The following is a 22,003-nucleotide window of genomic DNA, read 5'->3' as shown; positions in this document are numbered from 1 at the left end:
CTAGTTACAAATGACATTTTGGAGATCATTGCTGTGAGTTACTGGTATGACTTCAGCTATTTACAACTTGTCACTAGGACAGCTTTCCTCTCATTTCTAGTTGTGTCTCTGTGAACTTTCTCCCTGCCCCATGTCTCAGACCCTCACCATTCCCATCCAACCAACCCAGCACCACTACTTTCAGAGGAGCTCATAGTTCTTGAATCTGTCACATTATAGCAACTGTTGCAAAACTATGAGCAGGAGATCCAAATACCAAATCTCCAAATGCCTCCAGTCAGATCGTACAACCCAGGCTCTCGTAGATACAAAACACAAAGGAGGACTTTGCAGATTCATCTTCTTGGCTCCAGCCTCACTGAGTGAATATGAGCTACTCAAAGAGTTACGAAATTGTCAAAAGCAAAAAGGAAGCTAGAGCTAAGGATGAGAAAACAAGGTTCAGTTGGGCCGCTTAAGGGTTACAAGGTAGCTAGGAATGAGTTAAAAAAAGGGCTTAGGAGAGCTAGGAGGGGGCATGACAAGTCCTTGGCGGGTCGGATAAAGGAAAACCCCAAGGCTTTTTACGCTTATGTAAGAAATAAAAGAATGACCAGGGTGTGGTTAGGGCCAGTCAAGGATAATAGTGGGAACTTGTGCATGGAGTCAGAAGAGTAGGTGAGACGTTGACTGAATACTTTTCTTCAGTGCTCACTAAGGAGAGGGGCCGTGTTTTTGAGGATGAGTGTGTGATATAGGCTGATAGGATGGAGGAGGTAGATGTTGTGAGGGAAGATGTATTAGCAATTTTGAAAAACCTGAGGGTCGATAAGTCCCCTGGGCCAGATGGGATACATTCTAGGATTTGTTGGGAGACCAGGGATGAAATTGTGGAGCCTTTAGCTTTGATCTTTGGGTCCTCACTGTCCACAGGGATTGTGCCAGAGGACTGGGGAGTGGTGAATGTTGTTCCTCTCTTCAAGAAAGGGCATAGTAATTATAGGTCAGTTAGTCTTATTTCAGTGGCCAGTAAGTTAATGGAAAGGGTCCTGAGAGATAGGATTTATGATCATTTGGAAAGATACAGTTTAATCCGGGACAGTCAGCACGGTTTCATGGGGGATAAGTTCTGCCTCACAAATTTGATTGAATTCTTTGAGGAGGTAACTAACTGTGTAGATGAAGGTAGAGCAGTTGATGTTGTATACATGGATTTTAGTAAGGCACTTGATAAGGTTCCCCATGGTAGGCTTACAAAGAAATTAAGGAGGTGTGGGATAGAAGGAAATTTGGCCAATTGGATAAGTAACCGGTTGCCTCATAGAATAGCCTCATGTCTCATAGAAGACAGAGGGTGGTGGTGGTGGAGGGAAAATTTTTAGACTGGAGGCCAGTTACCAGTGGTGTACAACAGGGATCAGTGCTGGGTCCTCTGCTATTTGTGATTTTTATCAATGACTTGGAAGAGGGGGCTGAAGGGTGGGTCAGTAAATTTGCTGTTGATGCCAAAAGTGGTGGAGTAGTGGATGAGGTGGAGGGCTCTTGTAGGCTGCAAAGAGACATTGATAGGATGCAAAGCAGGGCAGAAAAGTGGCAGATGGAGTTTAACCTGATAAGTGTGAGGTGATTCATTTTGGTAGGACAAACTTGAATGCTGATTACAGGGTCAACGGCAGGGTTCTGAGGATTGTGGAGGAGCAGAGAGATCTTGGGGTTCATATCCACAGATCTCTGAAGGTTGCCACTCAAGTGGATAGAGCCATGAAGAAGGCTTATAGTGTGTTAGCGTTTATTAACACGGGGGTTGAGTTTAAGAGTCGTGGGGTTATGCTACAACTATACCGGACGTTGATGATAGGAAGTGGGATAGCTTGATCTTGGGTTTGGACATAGCTCGGCACAACACTGAGGGCTGAAGAGCCTGTACTGTCCTGTACTGTTCTATGTTCTATGAAATTCCCTTAGATTGCGAACACCTCATTTAGATCTCTCAAACCTTCAGTCCAGTTCACACACGGACACATCAAACAGAAAGTGACCAACTGTTCGATCCAGATAGTTCCATATAAATTAGACACTTTATACGTACGTGGATCCCTGCAACCTCCAAGGAGCAAAGTTTCCTTCATCTCCGCACTCGTCTAACTGATTTAGATTAGACCAACACAAAGTGCTAACCCCTTAACCTCAGAATATGTCAAAGCATCTGCAGAGTGTAATGATGAGAATCTGAATGTTAAAGACGCCAACTGGCATCTTACAACCAAGGACAAAGTACACCACTCTCATTGAAAAGGAGCATTTCAGGGTGCAATTGACCACACACCCATTTGATGTATAGTCATTGCAACTAATAGCTTATTTATACTATCAGGCGGAAGCCTTTACAGTTGAACACAGGAAGCTTCCATTAAACTCCAGGAGACACGAATTGTCATCAATTACTTTATGCATACAATCATTGTCACACATTGACCACGTGTTAAATATTCCAGCACCACATATGCCTTATAAATAAGAAGATGCGATCAGAGTCTGAAAGGGCGTCAAAAAGCTTGAAAATATCTAGCCACAAAATGGTTCCCACCAAGGAAATGAAGTGCTGCCAACGACTGGTTTAATTCCAACCTCTGGAGTTGTTCCCGGATTCAGACCGCTTTTGACACAATGACAACACAATGATGCCGATGACGGTGAGGCAGAGCAGCACTGTGATTGTAATGTTGAGTGCTCGGGCTGTAGCGGCATACTGCAGAGCTCCTTCAGCATCACCCACGACTTTCCGATCTCTGGACTGAAAGAAAATAAGTGCGGTTTCACACAATAAGATTTCAAAAGCCTCAGTGCAAGCTGGTCACGACAATTCAGCACTTGACACTCTGGTAACTTTGGAAAAAAATAGTGTCTCTGCAAAGTACTTTCTGGTAAAGGAACATTCTCAGGGTAGCACTGTGCTGTCAGTATAATTTGTGTTCTTAATCTGGAAAAAACGTGAATATTGAACACATTAATTTCAAGCCACAGTTTTGTCAGACTCAACTCAACAATACTCCTCAATCCAGCAAAAGAATGAAGAAATGATTGCCCACGGTGCATATTCAAAAGGAAATCAGAGCAAAATAGATGGTTCTTTAAAATAATACTTATTACACTGACATCGAAGTAACTATTCGCTGAATAACATTTAACGCTCACGTCAGTGTTGCTTCTTCTACCAAACAACTTCACTCAGTATCCTCTGATTTTCCATCCTCCACAAATGGGTACAGTTCTGCCCTTTGGATTGTCAGAGCATCGTTACTCAAAGACTGCCGCACTGCCGGATCTGTAATCTTAAGGACGCTAAACCAAGGCCGAGTCTGTCCTCTCAGCTGAATGTAAAAGATGCCACGGTGTCGTTTTGAAGAATGTGGGAGTTACCCCTGGTTTCCATGCCGATATTTATTCTTCAATCAAAGTTACACAAAAATGGCTCCCTATCTGGTTATTATCTCATTGTTCATTCTTTCAGTAATGACTGGACCTATTGGGTTGTAAAGTTCATTGAGGAATCTGGCGGTCATGCAAAAATGTGATAGAAATGCAAGCTTCTCTCTCTTCCATTGACTTCCTTAATGAAGATCTTATCTTTATGATCCTTGGATTTGGTCTCCCCCAGAAATGGGAACAGCTTTTCCATGTCTGAACTATTAAAATATAATCTACCTAGCAATCAGTCAGTACTGTTACACCGTGTTGCTTACAAATGTACAGACAAGTGTTAATGAAGGAAGAGCAGAATAGGTTGTTAAAGACAAACATGTCTAAAACGATTGGATTATTTGACAAAGCGACAGAGGAGGTTGATTAAGGGTGTTGTCAGGAATTTCAATGATGTGGAGAATTTGGAAAAGCTAGGACTGTTCTCCCTGGAATGGAAAAACTTAAGATGAGGCTGAATAAAGGTTTACAAAATGATAGAGATTTGATGGAGAAAAATGAGACCCTCTGGAGAGTGGGTCAATAACCAGATGTCAGACATTTAAAATTATTGGAAAAAAACATTGAGGGGAGTTGAAAGAAATGTTTTTCACTCAGTTGTTGGGATCTGGAATATTCTATCTGAAGAGCTGTTGGAAGTTGATGCCATGAATAATTTGGGGCGGGAACTGGAGAATGAGGAATTTGCGGAGTTACCGACAATAAAACTGAAGTGAGGGACTCAGCATGACAGTTCTTTTAAAGAGCTAGCACAGACTTGAGGGGCCGAATGGTCATTTTCTGTGCTGTAAGTTTCTATGATACGCAGTCTGTAACACTTTGTAGACTACATGTGTTCAATTTGTAACAGTTTCCCGAGTAAGAAACAGACACAAATGATTAACAAGACGGCAGAGATTTCCCACAGAGATTTTCTCATCATTGAACACACTTCTTTCAACCCAGGATTTCACAGCTCTGTGAACTTTAGCACTCCATAAGGCCTAAATAAGTAGAAGAACAGAAGTAGACCATTCGGCCCATCGAGTTAGCCATTCAATAAGATTATGGCTGATCTGATATGATAATCTTCAACTGCATCATCCTCCACCTTATCCCTTGATTCCTTTACTATTTAAAAATCCTTCTTTTTCAGCCTTGAAACTTAATGATCCAGCCTCCACAGATTTCTGTGGTAAAGAATTCCACAGATTCGCTATGCTCTGAGTGAAGAATTTCCTCCTCAGCTCTATTTTAAATGGTGACCCTTTACTCTGACAGTATGCCTGCTTGTCCTCAACTCTCCCACAAGAGGAAACAACCTCTCAGCATCTACCCTGTCAAGCCCCGAAGAATTCTATATGTCTCAATAAATTTGCCTCGCATTCTTTAAACATCAATGAGTACAGACCCAAACTACTCAACAGCTCCTCCCTCTATATCCAGGATCAACCTAGTGAACTTTCTCTGGGCTGCCTCCAATGCCAGCATTTCCTTAGATAAAGGACCAAAACTGTTCACACTAAACCGCAACAGGTTCTCATTTTTGTACCACCTCCAAACAACACCTGAGGGGTCATTCTCCCCATCGCAGCACTCTGTTACCTCCCTGTGGTCTCTGTTCCCTACCCGGGGGTCTTTCTTCCCAAACCCCTCACTCACTTTGACCGAGTAAACCAGCGCCACGAATCCCAGGCAGCAGAAATTCAAATAGAGGAAGTTGAAAATGGAGCAGAGGAAGTGGTCCCGCACCGGGGGCACATTCTGGGTCACGGTGGATTTGACCTGCTGCTGTCCCGGGTACGGGTAAGAGCTGGGATTCGTCGGCACTTGGTTAGATCTGTACTCCATCCTAATCCCAGTATCACTGAGTGAGCAAACTGAATATGGACCACTCTGGAATCTGCGATTTAGACAGAGGGGTGGAGCGAGGGACTGAAACCTCCTCCAACAGTCCTGTAATCCTCCCAAAAGCAGGGTATATTCTAGAGACAGGGAATAGACCCAGACACGGACAATAAACCTGAGACAGGCTCTCCACTAACATCTGCAATCCTCCAGAGATAAAGAGTAAGGTTGAGGAATATTACAAGTCCAGCCATCTTCAACCAAAACAGTCGAGAAATAATTCATTACGACCTCCTCTTGAGGTCTCCAGCAACCCCAGCCTGTCTTCAGCTAATTTGATTCACTCAACATGGTATCCAGGAGTTGCTGAACTCACTTGATGACAGCAATGTCTACTGGCCCTGACAGCATAGAATGATAGAAAGGTTACAGCAGTTGTCCATTTGGCCCTTCATGCCCATGCCCGTTCAGCAAACCCAAAACCTGAAACTGGACCTGCTCCAGTTGACCATGCTTTCTATGCACATGGCTGTGCAGGACACCGGAAACTTACTATGCCTTCATAGCGAGGGGGATTGAATATAAAAGTAGGGAGGTCTTGCTGCAGCTGTATAGGGCATTGGTGAGGCCGCAGCTGGAGTACTGTGTGCAGTTTTGGGCGCCGCACCTGCGCAAGGATATTTTGGCCCTGGAGGGAGTGCAGAGGAGGTTTACTAGGCTGATACCGGAGTTGAGGGGATTGAGCTATGAGGAGAGGCTGAATAAACTAGGCTTGTACTCGTTAGAGTTTAGAAGAATGAGGGGAGATCTCATTGAGACGTATAAGATGATGAATGGGATGGATAGGATAGAGGTGGAGAGACTCTTCCCGCTCAAAAAAGACAGTAGGACTAGGGGGCACAGCCTCAAGATAAGGGGGAGGCGGTTTAGAACGGAGTTGAGGAGGAACTTCTTCACTCAAAGGGTGGTGAATCTCTGGAATTCTCTGCCCGTTGAAGTGGTGGAGGCTGCCTCGCTAAATATTTTTAAGAAGCGGGTTGATGGGTTCTTGATAAGAGAGGGGATTAAGAGTTATGGGGAGAGGGCGGGAATGTGGAACTGAGCCACGACAGATCAGCCATGATCTTATTGAATGGCGGGGCAGGCTCGAAGGGCTAGATGGCCTACTCCTGCTCCTATTTCTTATGTTCTTATGTTCTTTTTTCTGAGATTATTCACTGATACAGCACCCGACTCCTGAAGTTTTTGTTTCCATTTTGAGTTTCAGATTTAATTTACTTTGAAACTGAGAGGAACAATTTCCTTTCACACTTTCCTTTTTCTTTCCTATATCAGCTGGGGACTGAAAGAAAGCTCTATATATGGGCAGAAGGCACTGATTTTGGTGACATAGCATCATGTGACTCAGGATCTATTGTTGAACAGCAATGTCATAATGTTTCATTCTCATGCTAGCTTTTTATGATTTATGACCAAGGACCCTCAAATCCATCTGTATTGCAGCTTTCTGCAGTCTTCCTCCATTTAAATAATAATCACCTTCTTTATTTTCCCTGCAAAGTGCACAAATTCATATTTTCCTACATAGCATTACATAAGCTAATTTTTTTGCCCATTCATTTAACCTATCTACAACCCTCTGTAGACTTTTCACATCATCCAGACCATTTGTTTTCCCCCCTATTTTTGTGCCATCTGCAAACTTGATAATAGTGCATTCACTTCCCTCATCCAAGTAATTAATATAAATAATTGTAGCCCCAGCACTGACCTCTGTGGCACTCAATTAGTCACAGATTGCCAGCCTGAAAATGCCCCTCTTGTTCCAATCCTCAATCCATGCTAATATACTGCCGCTAACACTTAGCTTAGCTAATCAAATAGCCTTTTGTGCAATACCGCATTGGACACTCTTGGAATTCCAAGTATATTACATCCCTTCTCCATCTTCAGACTCTCACCCCTCCATTCTACTCCACCCACCATCATTACCACCATTCACAGATGACCTCCTAATTCTGGAACTTATCACACAGTGGCTGCTGAAGTAACTCCAAGAATTATCAAACTTCTAGGAACATTTTCAATCTGATGGGAAACTCAGGACCTCACAGTTACAAAGCACAGAAGGAGGCCATTACTGATTCTGCTGCTTGCTTCCAGCCTCACTGAAGAGTGGACATGAGTCAACGAAGGAAGATAACAAAACACTTTACAAGAACCGCTTAATCTTTTGGCACGAATAAAATCTGTACAGTCCAGATTATATGTGAATATATCAGACAGGAAAAAAGCAGTTGCTCCATCCAGATTCTGCCACATGACAGCAAGAACTTCCCCTAACAATCCAAGTACTCTGTACCAACCTGAGCCCTGTAACCTATAGAGAGATTTTGCTCATATCTATGGTGGCACAGCACAGTGGTTAGCATTGCTACCTCATAGCAACAGCGTTTGATTTCTGGCACGGGTGTCTGTGCAAAGTTTGCACATTCTCCCCGTGTCTGCATGGGTTTCCTCTAAGTGTTCCCATTTCCTCTCACAGTTGCAAAGATGTGCTGATTAGGTACATTGGCCATGCTAAAATTCTCCCTCAGTGTACCCAAACCTGTGCTGGAGTGTGGCGTCAAAGGGGTTTTCACAACTTTGTTGCACTGTTAATGTAAGCCAACTTGTGACACTTATAAATAAATTAAAACACCCAACTAACTGATTTATATCTCCCCAGACAAATCAAGGTAATTCCAAAGTTTAATTAGCTGAATAATAAAGATCCTTAGTCCTGTGACCTGAAACTCTGCAAATCAAGTTTCACATTTGCTCTTTGCCAGAACAAAGTACATTACTTCAGTGGAACAACAGCACCTCTGCATACAATTAACCACAAACTCGGTCAATGCAATGTGGTTGCAAGCATAAAGTTATTTTTACTGTTAAGAGGAAGTCTTTACATTTGAACACAGGAAGTTTACCGTTAAACTCAGGAGACCACCCTTCGTATGAATTGTTTTATTGATACAATTGGGGATCAAACTTTGGAAAAATTTTATAGAGAATAAATTTGTATTGCTGAGACATGTCAGCATAACATGAAGATTATAAAAACAAAGAAAGACCAATAGACTATGCATTAATAGGTGGAAAGTATCATTTTACTTTATCATTCTAATTTATTATTAATAAATGACATCATTGCTAATTTACGACTTTTAAAACTAGGCAATTTTAAAATGACTGAAGCTACGGTTGGCTATGACTAACAATAAGAACTTTCTGGCATTCAGTGAATCTACCACCTCGGTATCATCGAGGAGACAGTAACAGCCCAATGACCGACAGAAGAGAAACTTCCATCGGAATAATATGAAGGCCATTGACATCAATCATGCAAGCTTGGCCAATGTGCTCATGTGAACCAATAATTCCTAATTTCTCTGTGGGCTTTTTCCCAGCTTTCTTTTTTGTATCCCTTTTTGACTGTGGGAATTCCAAAAATATGGGGTGATGGTGGGGGGATGGGGGATGGAGACATTATGCATCCTCTTCGCGTGTTTTGAGTGTGTGCAATATAAACTAACCATTTGAGAAATACGGCATTGTTTATAAAGGGAGAAATCAAAATTAGAACACTTTTTTGTTTACGGATGAGTGGTGAGTAGGGAAATCAAGACTGTTTAAATGAATCACCCCCACCCCCCCCCCCACCCTTTCCATAACAAAAATTGGGAACATAAGTCCAGAAATACCTAACTTGAACTTGACCAGAGTCCACTAACAGATGAGCCAAAAAGTGGTAACTCAGAGGTGGAATGAATTTTAAAGCATAAGTTACTTCCCATAGCAAATTCCTTTCCCCTTATACTAAGCTTACACTAACAAAATGGTAACTTTGGTGCTCAGATGATCATCCAGCAAGGAAATTTGAATGGTGAAATTTTGGATGGTGACTGTTAGCACAGAAAAAAATGAAGCGTACAGAAGTGAACAATGCAGGCAGAACATTTGGGTCTCGCGTTACAGGTAAAGCATCAAAGAGCTCAGCCATGAGCTTAAATTCCCTCCTCCAGCCAATTTCAAGCTGGTAAATCTCAAAGTACAGCTAGAATTTCAGGAAAGGGCAAAAGAGAAATTATGAGTGGTAAAGACTGGGAAAGGAAAGTCCAAGGGGAAGAGTAAAATAGAGCGAGCAAGGAGACAGAGAACAGAGGAAGGGAGAGAGAAAAATTCCAGCTTCAGTAATTGGAAATGGATCGAGCAGCTCAAAGTGGTAGAGGGACACAAACATCGGAAGCTGTGAGGGAGAATATCTATCTGGTAGCACCCCATATCTCCCTAACCCAGGACAAGTCTCTCAGGTCCTCAAATATGCTTGATAATGTCCCAAATTTGAACAGAGCGATGTGGAGTCATTTTTTTAATCACATTTGAGTAAACAACTGGACAATGGCTGTCAGAGGTCTGAACATTTTTAATTCAAGGCCAGCTGTCAGGGAGAGCCCAAGAGATCTATTCCATGCTTCCTTCTGATGTGTCCATGAATTATGAGCAGACAAAGAATGACATCTTAAGTGCCAATGAGTTAATTCAAGGGCAAATCACCAACAATACCTGAATGCTGCTAAAGACCACATGCAAACCTACATCGAGTTCCAAGAGCTCAAGCAAAGCACGCTTGATCAAAGCATAAGATCCCTAATAATTGTATGCACTTTCGAGGGGTTGTGAGTTGGTGATGGTGGGGGAGTTCAAAAATTGCCTACCCACTGCCTACACTGAAACCTGCAAATGCAGTTGATGGAGCAGAGAATCCTCACAGCCAAAGAAAGAACTATAACCTCACCCATGGGCTTAGAATCTTAGATGAACCCTTTCCAAATTTTTACTGATGAGCATTTGAAAGACAAGCAGTGTGATTTAAATAGGAAAGATCCTATCTCAGAATATAAAACACAAAAGAGAGTGTGAAAAGCCCCCCCACCCCCAATCCCCATCCCCCAGTTTGCAAGGAGATCTCCTGGAGGATAGTGTGTTCCCATTGCAATAAAATAGTCCATCCCAGACTTGAGTGCTGGAGATTGCAATAGCAATCTATTGGCCTAATAGGGCTCCATATGAGTAGTTCCCTGAAGGGCACCCCATTGGATAACGCAGCAGAGCTGGTAGGGTTCTCTCTACATAAACTCGCCTTTTGGAGAGTGTGGCACTATGTGTATCTAAGGAGAACGCACTAAGTTATAGAGTTGTAGAATCATACAGCATAGAAACAGGCCTTTGGCCCATCACACCTATGCTGACCATCAAATACCAATCTATCCTAATCTCATTTATCAGTACTTGGTCCATAGCCTACTGTGTCTTGACGATTTAAGTGCACATCCAGATGCTTCTTAAATTTTGCGTGATTACCTGCCTCCACCACCTTCTCAGACAGCGCAGTCATATTCTGACCACCCTTTGGGTGAAAAAGGTTTCCTCAGAACCCCTCTAAATCACTTACCCCTCACCTTCAACCTATGCCCTCTGGTATTTGACACTTCTGCATGGGTAAGAGATTCTTACAATCTACTCTATCTATGTCTCTCAGGTCTTACCTCCCCACCCCCCACCCTTCTCTGCTCCAGGGAAAACAAACCGAGCCTATACAGTCTCTCCTCATAGCTGAAACTTTCCACCCCAGGCAGCATCCTGGTGAATCTCCTCTGAGCCCTCTCTGATGCAATTATGTCCTTCTGATAGTGTGGCAACCAGAACTTCACACAATACTCTATCTGTGGCCTAACTAATGTTTATAAAGTTGTACTAAGATCTACCTGCTACTGTATTCTAGTCTCGGCTAATGAAGGCAAGTATTCTCTGAGTTCTTCATCACCCTATTTACCTGTGTTGCTACCTTTAGGAATCTTTGGACTTGTACCTCAAGATCCCTTTGCTCTTCAATACTCCCTAGGGACCTGCCATTGATTGTGTATATCCCACCCTTATTAGACATTGCAAAATGCATCACCCAACACTTATCAGGATTAAATTCCATCTGACATTGCTCTGTCCAATTTACCAGCTGATCAATCTCAGTCTGGAACCTAAGACAATCCTCGTCACCGTCAAGAACAACCCCAATTTTTGTGTCATCTGCAAATCTACTAATTATATCTTCTACATCTATATCAAAGTTGTTAATGTGTATAACAAGCAGCAAAGGGCGTAGCACAATCCATGTTGTACACTGTTGGTTACAGGTTGCAAATCACAAAAGCAATCCTCCATCATTACACTTTTCCTCCTGTTAACAGTCCAATTTTGGATCCAATTTGCTGACTTGCCTTGAATCCCACAGGCTATAAGCTTTTGGACCAACCTTCCATATGGGACCTTGTAAAAGGCCTTAACGAAGTCCACATAAACTGCATTAACTGTGCTACTGCCCTTCTTGAATAAAGGTACCACATTAGCTATCCTCCAGTCATCCAGCACTTCATCTGTGGCCAGTGAAGATTTAATTATCTTCGTCTGGGCTCCTGCAATCTCTTCCCTTGCCTCCCATAACAACCTGGATACACCTCATCAGGCCCTTGAGAATTATGCATCTTTATGTCCACTAAAATGTTTAATACCTCCCTTTTATTAATCTTAATGTGCTCTCGACTCTTACCGTCCCAACTGAAATCTCCAGCTATAATGTCTTTCTCTTTAGTGAATACAGATTAATTTAGGACTTCACCAACATCCTCTGGTTCCATGCAGAGATTGACCCTTTGGTCTCTAATGGATCCCATTCTTTCCCTGGTCATCATCCCCTTGCTCTGAATATACTTATAAAAAGTCTTGGGGTTTTCCACCCCCATTTTTAGAGCTCTATACCTACCACATACTTCCTTTTTTTCTTTATCAAACCCTCAGTATCTGTTAACGTGCAGAGTTATTTGGCTTTGTCATCCTTGCCCTTCACTCTTAGCGGAGCATGTTGGCCCTGAACTCTCACTATTTCACTTTTAAAGGACTCCCACATTTCAAATGTAGATTTACCTACAAGTAGCTGTTCCAACTCTACGTTTACCAGATGTTGTCTAATGGTATTGAAATCAGCCTTCCCCCCAGTTCAGATACTTGTGTCAGAATTCTACCACCACACCCACCAAGGAATCGGAGCGGGCGAGAGGTGGACAATGGAAATGTCTGTTGACCTCAGATGGGATTTTCCAGTCTTGGGTTGACCGAGGCCATAAAATCCTGCCCTTAAGTTCTGGATTATCCTTACCCCTTCCCATAATGACTTTGAAACTCACAAAGTTATTATCATTTTTGCCAAAATGCTTGCCCACTGACATTTTGACAACTTGCCCAGCTTCATTCACTAGAGTTAGGCCTAGCAAGGCCACATTCTTAGTAGAATTATCTATGTTCTGGCACAAAGAGCTCACCTAGATGCACTTTAAAAATTCCACCCCATCTAATCCTTTCACAGTAAGGCAATTCCAATTAATATTGACAAAGTTGAAACTTATTCCTCACAAACTACTCTGTGATTTTCCTACATATCTGTTCCTCTATCTCCTCCTGGTTGTTGGGAGGCTTGTAGTATAACCCCAGCAAAATGATTGCCCTTTTTTTTCATTCTGAAACTCTACCCGTGTGGTCTAATTTGAAGAGCCTTCTAAGACATCCTCTCTTATTACTGCAATGATGGTCCCTTCTAACAATAATGCAATGCCCCTTTCTCTCTTACAACCTCCCTAATCATGCCTGAAACTTCTTTACACTGAAATGTTGAATTTCCAGACCTGCCTTTCATTCAACCATGTCTCAGTGGCTGCAACAATGTCACATTTCCATGTGGTGATCAACATTATAAGTTCATCTGCCCTACCAGACAGGCTCCTTGCATTAAAATAAATGCAATTTAGCCTTCCAACCCTCCCATGTGCTTTATCATGCCATGTCTTCTCTGCCTTCTTTACTGACCTAGTTTTCCTTCTATATCTGACTGAACCTGAGTCCCGAATGTACATCTACTCTGCCCCATCTGACTGCCAAATTAGATTAAAACCCCTCCAACAGCATGAGCAAACCTCCCAGCAAGGATATTGGAATCATTCTGGTTCAGATGCAACCTGTCCAGCTGATACAGGGCCCACCTACCCCAGAAACAGGCCCAATGATCCAAAAATCTAAAGCCCTCCCTCCTACACCAGCCCTTTAGCTACATATTCATCTGACACATCTTCCTATTCCTATATTCGGTAGCATGTGACCATGGAAGTAATCCAGAGATTACAACTTTGGAAGTCCTGCCCTTTAATCCACCACCTAATTCTCTAAATCCCTGTTGCAGGACCTCATCTCTTTTTCTACCCATGTCGTTGGTAATGATGTGTATCACAACCACTATTTGTTCATCCTCCTCCTTCACAATGCCCTGCAGCCCCTTTCAGGCATCTCTGACCATGGCAGCAGGAAAGTAACATATCATTTCAGAGTCAATTTCATGACCATAGAACTATCTGTTGGCTCCCCTTACAATTGAGTCCCCTATCACTAAAGCTCTCCCAGTCTTTTTCCTCACCTGCTGTACAACAGAAACAACTGTGGTGTCACAAACTTGGCTGTTGCTGTTTTCCCCTGTGAGGGCATCCTTCCCTAACAGTATCCAACACAATATATCTATATATCTGTTTGAGAGGGGACTCCTGCACTCTTTGCCTACCTGCATCTACTACTCTTCCTGGTCGTCATCCAATACTTTCTCTGTGCAACCATTGCTCGCAGTGTGACCAGTTCATTAGGTGCGCTATCCACAATGTTTTCAGCGCCATGGATACTTCATTGTGAGTCCAACCACAGTTCCAGTTGTGCAAAGAAATCATTCAGGAACTGCAGCTGGACACACTTCCTGCACATGTGATCACCAGGTCCACTGGATGTGTCCCTGATTTCCCACATATTCAGGAGGAGGTTTCCATGAGGCTGAGATCTCTTGCCATAGACTAAAAACTGAACTCTTATTCTATCCCTTTAATTTAGAATTCTGGTTACACAAGAAACCTTCCTCTACTTTAAATGCTAGCTAGTCCAAACTAATGTCCCTGAAAATGTTAAAGAAGGGAAGAAATACTCACCTGATTTTTACTCACCAATCAGCTACCTCCACTGAATAGTGATGTCCCTTCAATCTCTACTACAGATCACCTCACTGTTTTTTGTTCTGGAGTGTTCTGCTCCATCCCACTGCTTCCTCACAGGTCAGCTCCCAATTGTGATCTTACCAACCACAAGCAATAACCTAGAACAATTATTCAAACTTTATCCACTGTTCAAAAAGTCAGTTCTTTCGCTCTCTCCTTCTCAGTGTTTATAAAGCTCTGTTGCACTCCGCTCCTGCCCAGACTGAGAATAAGCTTCACGGTCAGTCTTTCAGCTTCACGTTCTCCCTTTTTCACTTATCTCCCTATGTTCACCCAACTCCAAAGTACTCTTGTTTAGCCAACTAGCACCCACAGCGCTCATTTGGAAAGACAGTACAGACATGATGGACCAAATGGCCACCATAACAATTCCATAACATGCTCCCTAAAGTATGGAGCCCATAATTGTTTACAATTTTCTAGTTGTGCTCAACCCCATTACTTGATTCTGGAACTCTTTACTATTCATTACAATTAGATCTCCTATTTTTGAGTATTCTTAAACTTACTTGTGTTAGGTTCATTTCTATAACTATTTTTAACCATGATAAAACACACCACATTTCAAACCCAGAATGACATCCGGTATTGATTCCTTCTGCAATGGCCCAGAAACATCTCAGTAAAAAAAACCAAAAAATGGCATTTAAGGAACCAGAACTTTCATCTCAGGCATCTGTTGCCACTTCCTTTCCTGTCTCAATAGCTGTTGTCATTAAATTAGCAACAGAGCAAGCAGAAGGAGACCACACTTGCTGTGGCAGCACACTTGGTTGCGCATTATTAGCCTGGAGAGTGTTGAGTGCTGCACAATGGATGATACGCAGGGAAATCAGCTCAGTTATTGGGGCCACCTTGACCAGAACCTGTTGGGGCCATGGATCTGAACCCTCCAGACCAGGCTTAGAAAGCAGTAGGACTTCTGAGAACAAGATATCGGAATATCGCTTTGAGATTTTGATACATCTTGGTTCTTCATGAACTATACACATGGAAAACTCAGACATGGGGGAAAACTTCCAGCCTATCTCACAAGGAATGGAAATCTCATGTGCTAGATACAAGACCAAGAAGTTGGTCACCACATTCTGTTAGACTGACCAGCAACATCCCTCAGGAAGTGGTCCCATGTTTGATATCAGACATTGAAGAGTTTAATTTCCACTGTCTTGGCTTTGCATATCCCACTGATTTGATACAGAGTGGCTTAGGTGGCTGTGAATAGAAATTTATATGTAGCCCATGTACCCCAACATCTTATACATCAAATATATCCAACAGCTGTACACATCCAGTGTACCCCAACATCGCTACACAGCCAGGGTACATGAACATCTGTACAGAGCCAGTGGCTATATCATTATTTGCCTGATCACTATGCAACCTGGAAATTCTAACTGGCTTCTGGGTTTTCAGATAACAATTCCAATTCTGCAGCCTTGGGAGATAAACGAGAATTTGTTTCGAGCTGTGTGGCTTGGATTGAAAGATTGAAAAGAGCAACACAGTGGCACACTGGGACCTGGATTCGACTCCTGGCTCAGGTCACTATCTGTGTGGAGTCTGCATGATCTCCCCGTGTCTTTGTTGGTTTCCTCCGGCTGCTCTGGTTTCCTCCCACAGTCCAAAAGCTGTGCTGGTTAGATGCATTGGCCATGCTAAATTCTCCCTCGGTGTACCCAAACAGGCACCAGAGTGTGGCAACTGGGGAATTCTCACAGCAACTTCATTGCAGTGAAATTCTAAGCCTAATTGTGACATTAACAAATAAACTTTAAGCTTTTAGGTTAATGAGGGGAAACAGGCAAGTGGGGGCTTGGGCAATTGCTCCTTCAGTCTGAATGTCTGCAGCTGGGGGGAGGGAGGCAGTACTGAAACAGTTGGCATCTGGTGACCAAGCAGCCATGCTGTTTTTAATGGATTCATCCTGCAATGTTGCTGTTGTCTTGTGTCCTGAAGTGTTTCTTCTGGAGTGAAGCTTTATCTTGCACCCAGCCATGTTTCTTTGTTATTTGGGCAGCTGGATATGGTGGGTACGATTCTGCCCTTTTGTATTCAGAGTGAGAATGAACAATTAAGGCAACATGAATAAAACCACACAGTGCAAAATGTGAGAGGGGGAGAGATACAGACCACAGTACAACAGGGGTGAAGTGCAACCACAAACTGATATTTAAACTTACTTGTGTTGGGTTCGTTTCTAGAACGATTCTTAAACATGATAAAACACACCACATTTCAAACCCAGAATGACATCCGGTATTGATTTCTTCTGCAATGGCCCAGAAACACCTGAATTAAAAAAAACAAGAAATGGCATTTAATGAATCAAAACTTTCATCTCAGGCATCACCAGTTTATATTATTTATTTCCTCTTTCTAAAACTTAGACCCAGCATTAACACTTTCATAGTAATTTTCCCAATATCACGTGTAGTTTCAGACAAGGATAAGCAGAACCCTAACATCCATTTTTAAAAATTGAGACCTAATTTTGTCACTAATAACTGTGGGTTGTTGATATAAGAACCTATATGCATGAACACATGCAATACACATTTCTGACATCCACTGTCAGAACAAATAGACCTAAATCATAAATAGCCTGAGTACAATGGAGATTAAATTTCAATCAAAAATTTCAATCAATTCAGTTTGGTTCTTTATTGCTTGTATATTGCATACATTACTGCCGCTGTGCATCAGTGGTTAAGGATGTCAATATTCAACTTGGAGGATGGGATATCAATCAAGTAGATGACTTTGTCCTGGTTGAGGTTGAACTTGATGCTTAAGTGTTGGGTTGTATTGTTAGAGTTGCACTCATCTAGCCAAGTGGAGAGTATCGTGTCAAAATCCTGACCTGGTAGTCAGATTATAGGGAACCAAGAGGTGAATTACACAGAGACTTCCGAGGCTATGACCCACTCTTGGAGCAGGTCTGGTCCAGTTCAGTTTCTGTTCAATAGTAAGCGAGATTGTTGATAGAGAGGGAATGAGCAGTATAATGCCATTGAATGTTGAGGCAAAATGGATAAATTCTCGATGATAATCCTTGCCTGGCACTAGTGTGGCACACATATTTAAGAATCATAGCATCACAAAATCGCTACAGTACAGAAGGAGGACATTCGGCTCATCGAGTCTGCTCCAGCTTTCGGAAAAAGCATCTTATCCTTTGCCCTGTCCCCGTAGCCCCACATATTTATCCTGCTAATTCCCCTAAACTACACATCTTGGGATTCTAAGAGGCAATTTAGCCGATCCACCTATCATGCATATCTTTGGACTATGGGAGGAAACCCATGCAGACATGGGGAGAATGTGCAAACTCCGCACAGTCACCCAAAGTTGGAATTGAACACAGATCCCCTGCGCTGCGAGGCAACAGTACTAACCACTATGCCACCGTGCTGTCCATTACTTATCAGCTTCAACCTGAATGCTGACAAGGTTTTGCTGCCTATGGACTGATTACTTCAGTATCTGATGGGTCATGAATGGTGCTTTAATAATCAGGAAACATCTCAGCTGCTGACCTTATGATGCATTGAAAATCATTGATGAAGCAACTCAAGATGACAGGGGCTAGGATACTACCCTGAAGAACTCCTGCAATGAGGTCCTGGGACTCAGGTTGTTGATCTCTAACAATCACAACTATCTTCATTTATGCTAGTTATGACTCCAACCAGTGGAAAGTTTTCCCCCAATTCCCATTGATTTCAATTTTGCTTGAGCTCCTGAATGTCAAAGGCTCATTGATGTCAAGGGTGGTCACTGCCACCTCCAGTAGTGAGATCATGTCCTGGACTAAGACTAATAAGATCAGTAGTTGAGTGGCCTTAACCGAGCATTAGTGAGCGGGTTATTGCTATGTAGGTCCCTCCTGATGGCACTGTCAATAACACTTTGACACTTTCCATTATTTTTTTCCATTCTTTCCAATCCCCCTCCCATCAGCTCTTGGCCTCAGACAGGACCATAGAAACATAGGATAATAGGGGCATGAGAATTCTGCCCCGTATGCCTGTTCTGCCATTCAGCTATTTCAAGGTTGATCCTCTATCTGAACACCATTTTTTGGCACTATCCCTGCATTCCTCGATGCCATTGGTACCAGTTTTAAATTCTTTTATGGGTTATGTGGATTGGCTATGCTGAATTGCCCCTTAGTGTCGGGGGCGGGGGGTTGCGAGCTAGGGTAAATGCATGGGGTTATTGGGATAGGGCCCAGGTAGGATTGTGGTCGGTGTAGACTCAATGGGCTGAGTGGCCTGTTTCTGCACTGTAGAATTCTATGATTCTATGACATGGGCATCATTGGTTGGCCAGCATTCATTGCCCATCTCTGGCTGCTCTTGAGAAGGCAGTGGTGAGCGCCTGTTTCAACCGCTGCAGTTCCTGAGGTATAGGTAGATCCACAGTACTAATAAGAAGGGAGTTCTAGGATATTGACCCAGTGACGGTGAAGGAATGGTGATATTCCCCAAGTTAGGATGGTGAATGATTCAGAGGGAAACCTCCATGTTGTGTGTTCACAGATCTCTGCTGCTCTTGTCTTTCTAGGTGGTACTTGCCATGGGTTTGGAAGGTGCTGCCTAAGGAGCCTTAGTGATTTCCTGCAGAACATCTTGTAAATGGTACACACAGCTGCCACTGTTCGTAGTGGTGGAAGGATTGAATGTTTGTGGAAGGGCTAGCAATCAAGCCAGCTGCTTCATCTGTTTTGATCTGACTTGAACACGCTAAATGATGAAACTTCCACAAGATCCTTGGTAGACAATTGTAAAGATTCATTAAACACCGACCGAAGAATTTTCATCTCATCTCTTAAATGGCTTTCCTCTTACTCTGAGAAAATGTCCCTTGGCTCGAGTCCTCCAAGAAGGGAATGCACCCCTTCTGCGTCTAACTTGTCTAGCTCCATAAGAGTTTTGCAAGTTTTGATGAGATCACCTCACATTTTTCTAAACAGTGGAAGGTTTAGGCCCAATCTCAATCTCTCCTCATGGGGCAGTTTTGCCACCCCAGGAATTGGTCTAATGAATCTCCATTGCACTCCCTCTATGGCAAGTATGTCTTTTTTTAGTTAACCTAACCATAACTGTACAAGATATTCTTGTTGAGACCTAACCAAGGCTCTTTCCAATTGTAGCAAGAAATCTTTTCTCCTGCTCTCAAATCCTCTTTCGGTAAAGCATTACATCTCATTTGCCTTTCTAACTGCTTGCTGTGTCTGCATGCTAGCTTACAGTGACTCATAAACAAAGGTACCCATGTTCCTTTAGACATCAACGCTTCCCAATCTCACTAATAAAGAAATATTCTGCACCTCTGCTCCTCCTACTAAAGTGGACAGCCTCATAGTAATCTACATATTTCATCTTCAATGTTCTTGCCCTCTCCTAATCCTGCCCTAATTGCCTAGAAGCCTCTTTATCTCATCCTCACAACATACATTCTTACCTAATTTTCTATCACCAGAAAACTTAGAAATATCAAATTCAGTCACCACATTGAAATAATTGATATAGACTGTCAACAGTTAGGACCCCAGCTGCTGATCCTTGTAGTGCTCCACTACTTAAGCCTGCCAACCTGAAAATGACTTGTTTATTCAGATCAGGACTGTGGAGGAAATCAGGGGAGCAGTGGGGGGGGGGGGAACGGATTGGGAGATCAGGACTGCCAGGGTGGAGATCAAGGCAGCCTGGATGGGGTCAGGATGGGCCTGGAGACGTCTGACAGCCCAACAGTCAAGGAGTGAAGGTATCAGTGGGGCACAATTGCAGAGTGGAAGGTTGGCCAGCGATCGAGTTGTGAGCAATCAGGAGGCCGGCAGTGCAGGGATGCTGCACATGCACTGACCTCCACTATGACATATCGGTGCAGGCACAGTGGCTCTCTCAGCGCTATGCTGCCAGCCTCTCAAGCGAGGTTAGGTCCTGCCCACAAATACTTAGTGTGATACATGCAAAGACATTCTGCAGTGCTCAGAGTGTGGGAGATTCATTTTGAAAATCCTGCTACAAAAAAAGTAGGATTTACTGCAGTTTTTACACAAATTTGACGCTTAGAATTTTTGGGGGAAAATCCCAGCCCATATTATTGTCACACTTCCATAAAGGTTATTTAGCTACAAGATTATTAGTTACCTCTTTCCCATTGAATAATGCTGGACCTAAAGCAACCTGTGACTTATTCGGTTCCAATTGACAATGGACCAGGGTGTGAAACAATGGAACACTGACATAAGACTAATTGTAAGAGAATTAGGACAGGAAACAAGAAAAATCTCTTGGCCTTGAGAGTTGTGAGGCTATAGAATGTACTGCCTGAGCTAGCGTTTTCTGTTTTAAATGCAGCAGCTGTGTCAAGCTTTATAAATATATGTTAGACATGTGATTGGACAAAAGGCAATGAAGAAACATAGGGACAGAATTTTGGAGTTCAATTTGTCATTCCAGAAATTTGAGATGTCACTTTCATAAGCGAGCTCCACTCTCCACAACTGTTTTTATATTCACCAGAAACACCCTACCCCTCCCCAGTCTGCTCTTATGACCACTAGAGACCCTCAACTCCTTGCATCCCAACTTGCTCTGATAGTCACCCCTCCTCCATCCCCATCCCGCACACTGCTCTTATTAGTCAGCGAACACCCTTCACCACCACCACCCAAATCTTTTTTTATTTCATAGAAGTTGGTCATAAACAGCCCCCCCACCACAGCCATCCACAGCAGGTAAATCTGGGCTAGATTGATAGAGGGTGGAGTGTAAACATTTCAGCTTGTGTTTAACGAGAAATGATTGAATTGAATTGCTACCATACTCATACACCGACAGCCTTTTACATAGAAAATCTTGACCTTTTGAAGTTCTGTAACAGGTTCTGCTTTGATTATCACTTGTTAAGGTTTACCATGAAACTGATCTGAAACTACTCTGAAAAATGAAGGCTGCAATGCATCATTATTTTGCCTACGAAAAGCACAAAGTTTCACTGGATTATATGTATGTGGGGAATTGAGGATATTTAGGGTGGAGAGCCCAGGAATCATGGTTTAGTCAGCATGTGGGGGCATGCAAATAGAGTGGATATAATCGTTCTCGCAGAACATAGCAACAACATGGTAACAACAACAGTAGCAGCCAGTTAGTGACTGAGTGAAACCTTGGCACTGGCCAGACCTTGTGCAGTGTCGGAGACTGTGGCGGAATTTCTGGGTAGCACTGGCTTGTTGGGTTATTATCAGTTACAGTTGAAACATTTGGGATTATTTTTATGACTTCAGTTATTTACAACTTGTTACTGGGAGAACTTTCCTCCCATCTCCATGAGCAGGAGATCCAAATATCAAATCTCCAAATACCTCCAGTCAGATTGGACAATGGGTGGCACAGCAGATAGCAATGTTGCCCCACAGCGTCAGGGACACCGGTTGGGTGACTGTGCAGAGTTTGCATGTTCTCCCCGTGTCTGTGTGGATTTCCACTGAGTACTCCAGTTTCCTCCCACAGTCAAAAGATGTG

General features: G+C 42.9%; 1 pseudogene; it reads right to left on the bottom strand.

Moving 5' to 3' along the window:
* Positions 1-2,596: 2,596 nt before the first annotated feature.
* On the bottom strand, positions 2,597-5,289 carry LOC145343662 (dispanin subfamily A member 2b pseudogene; annotated as a pseudogene).
* Between the last annotated feature and the right edge of the window lie 16,714 nt (positions 5,290-22,003).

Source organism: Carcharhinus amblyrhynchos, chromosome 6 (assembly GCF_965287045.1).
Source record: "Carcharhinus amblyrhynchos chromosome 6, sCarAmb.v2.hapA, whole genome shotgun sequence".
Lineage (NCBI taxonomy): Eukaryota > Metazoa > Chordata > Chondrichthyes > Carcharhiniformes > Carcharhinidae > Carcharhinus > Carcharhinus amblyrhynchos.
Note: the sequence above shows the minus strand (reverse complement) of the source record. Positions and strands in the feature narration are given on the sequence as shown.